The sequence below is a fragment of the Vombatus ursinus genome, unplaced genomic scaffold (assembly GCF_900497805.2).
Source record: "Vombatus ursinus unplaced genomic scaffold, bare-nosed wombat genome assembly UNPS02014832.1, whole genome shotgun sequence".
Classification (NCBI taxonomy): domain Eukaryota; kingdom Metazoa; phylum Chordata; class Mammalia; order Diprotodontia; family Vombatidae; genus Vombatus; species Vombatus ursinus.
The window spans coordinates 1,239,583-1,242,911 of NW_020954610.1; the positions used below are offsets into that span (position 1 = coordinate 1,239,583).

The window sequence follows — 3,329 nt, forward strand, 5'->3', positions numbered from 1 at the left end:
ACACACACACACACACACACACACACACACACACACACACACACACAAAGCTTAAAATTGAACTGAGACTTCTGGGACAACCTGTATCTGTAGCATTTGCTGTAAATATTATTATGGAGACACCAGGAGCAGGAGCTCCAACCCGTCCCTTGAGAGAGGAGGCAAAATGCTGCAGGGCATTGACAGGCCTTTGCTAAAGATCTAACAGCATAGGGGCAACTAGGTGGTGCAGTGGATAGAGCACCAGCCCTGAAGTCAGGAGGACCTGAATTCAAATCCGACCTCAGACCAAACACTTGACACTTACTAGCTGTGTGACCCTGGGCAAGTCACTTAACCCCAATTGCCAAAAAAAAAAAATCTAACGGCAGTCTCTCTACGTGTATTTCTACTAACCTTTCCAGTTTTCCCACCAAGCCCTCAACTCATCCAACTGTTCCTTAGCAGAGCTATTTGAAAGAGAGTTCATTATAAGAGACATGAGCTTCAACATTCTATTCCTTACCTTCTAGTTGTCTATGTTTGGAAATTCCCAGATGCAGATCATGTGATAGTAAGTTGAACAATGTATCATGGGAAATTGTTTCTAATAGCCTCTTGTCAGTTATTGTAGCACATAAAGGAATTTGGAATCAATACTAGGCTCTACTTGCCCCACGGCCAATACTTGGCCTCTCCCCTGCCCCACCCCCTTTTGCTGCTCTTCCTACATTTAGTCCTAGGAAATAACAAATTCCATTTACTAGTTGCCTCTTGGGTGGGATCATGGCTTTTAGAAGTGGCTCAACAGTCTAAATTGCAGTTTGTAGGAAGGAAACTTATAAAAATTGTATGATATTGGTGGGTATGGACTGAACCCCATTGAAGTGGTGATGGGCAAATTTTAGAATTTTGAAGATTTGATACAAATCACACTGGGGAACTAGGTTTAGAAATTAAGCTAGAAAGGAAGGTTGTTTATGTTTGGGGGGCAATAAGCACTGAAATTAACAGTGGAACAGTTCTATTTCTGGCCCTGAGGTTGAGTTTTGCCTGGAGGTTTGGATGAAGGTTCATGCAGCTAGGCTTTTCATTTATTTATTGATTGATTTTTAGCCGAACCAATAAATAGCTCTAAAATTCCTCTTTCTCCAATATGGCCAAGTCAGAAGGGTAGGAATTAGAGAGAAAACATACCATACAGTATTGAAATCAGCATTTTAAAAGTGAAAAGATCATTAGACCTTTAAGAAAGAACACAGGGATAGAGGAGGAAGGGTTACAGAGTTAGAGGCTAGATGGCACTTTAGAGACCAGACAGTCCACTATTCCCCAAGATGAGGAAACTGGGGACCAGAGAGGGAAAATATTTTGCTCAAGGTCTCCTCATTAATAACCTTTAGGATTTGAACCCTGGTCCTCTAGTTCCAAATCTATCTCACTCCACTGTGGCAAGCTGTCTTTAATTCATAGAAGAAAAAGAAAAACATCTAGCATTTATATATTGCTTTATAGTTTACAAAGTACTTATCATATGTTATGATCTTTGATCCTCACAACAACACTGTGAGGTAGGGTCTTTTATTATTCCCACTTTGTAAATGAAGAAACTGAGTCTGTGAAGGGTTAAGTTACTGGCCCAGGGTCATACAGCTAGGGATTGTGGCAGGATTTGAACTCAGGTAATACTGACTCCTAAGTGAATGCTCTGTGCACCATCTAAAAGGTGCTCCTAGGATGAGAACAGTGACTCCTTTCTATTTTTCTGCCTTGTCCCATTCCCAATTTGACCAGATTTTACTGCAGCAGTGATTCACTGAGCATTCCCCACCCTTTTATGTCAGAGGCCAGGCCAGTGCTGTGTCCAATACAAGAACAGTTTATTTTGGGCAAAGTGGGTTCCAATGTAAATGAAGGGATGTAAATGTAGTAAATCATCACCATTAAAATGAGAATGTGAAATAAAATCTATTTAACAATGTTATGCTCTTCTTTTCAGTTATCCTGTGTAATAAACATTTAAAACAAACACGGGAATATAAAATTCCTCAAATTTAGCTTAATTTGAGGCCTATTTGTATCACTGACCCCCTGATAATTATAAAATGATCTCAGTAAGGATAGATAGAGCCAACTCCCATGGGAAAATATCAGGTCAAGTTCCTTGATTTCCTTGCAAACTCTCCATTTAGGAAGGTTGAGCTGGCCCTGTACACATATGATATTTAGGTTTAAAAGAAAGAAAGAAAAGATGCAACTGAGCTGATTGAGTACTCCTTAGGAAAAGGTCACAGGGTAGTATAGACCCAAGGCTATATACATGGCACGCTAGCAGTTTAAGTTTAATAGAAAGAAAAACACCAGGTTTAATATGATCCCAAGTAAGGAGATGCCAAATGACCTAAGAGTTTGCTTTTTCTTGAGTTACAAAATTTGGTTGACACCCCTTGTTTAAATTTAAATTTATGGCAGAGACAATGTTTATAGAAGGCTTTTCTTTCAGTCACATGGAAATCCTACCAAAATGATGATGTTCCTCCTGGGGCCATAGAATTGTTGAGGGCTTGGCTGGTTGAGGGCACTCAAGTCAATGTTTTTCATCGTGGTTTTTCTCTTCCAAAGACAAGAAGGTAGTTGTGGGATTTTCTTCTTGTTTCAGAAGCCTTCCCTGTTATGTGATGGCTGAATGGATTGTTGTCTGTGTTGCAACATACTATATTTTAGTCCATGTAAATGAGAAGAAGGAGATACTACCAGAAAGAACCCTAGACTTGGAGTCTGAGGACCTAAGTCCAAATTCTGGTTCTATTGCTTATTTCCTAAGTGGCCTCAGACACATCGCTTTGCCTTTCTGGGCTTCAGTTTCCTCCTCTATAAAGTGGAAAGGAGGAGAGTCACACTAGATGACCCCTAAAGGTCCTTTCAGCTCTATGTAGGAGCGTTTTACTAACAACTGCCTGGATGCTAAGGTTATGCGCAATCACTCCATTAATGTTTAGGTAGTCTGAAATGAAAAAAAAAATTATAGCTTTGAAATAAGAATTATCTATTTTTTAAACCATTGAATATATGAAATGTGGGAATAGAACTTTTTTTCTTAACTGCCAATCAGTAGTCTTTTTATTACACTAAATGGTCACTCACAAATTTCTGTCCTTTTCTAGTAGTAGGTTTTCTCCATGTCACTAATGTAATCCCACTTAAATTTAGTCCCCTGATACATATTAAATGACCATGGGGTACCACTAAGTCATTTCTTGAGAGAAGAGGCTTCATTGACCTCAGGGTCATCCCTAAGAGAATAGAAACCTTGGGAAAAAACCATTCTGTGTGAGAATCCCCTTTCTCTT

At 39.4% G+C, this 3,329-nt stretch overlaps 1 pseudogene; it reads right to left on the reverse strand.

Annotated features, from left to right (window-relative positions):
- Window positions 1-2,580, reverse strand: part of LOC114025672 — a 16,519-nt pseudogene extending 13,939 nt beyond the window's left edge.
- Window positions 2,581-3,329: the final 749 nt, after the last annotated feature.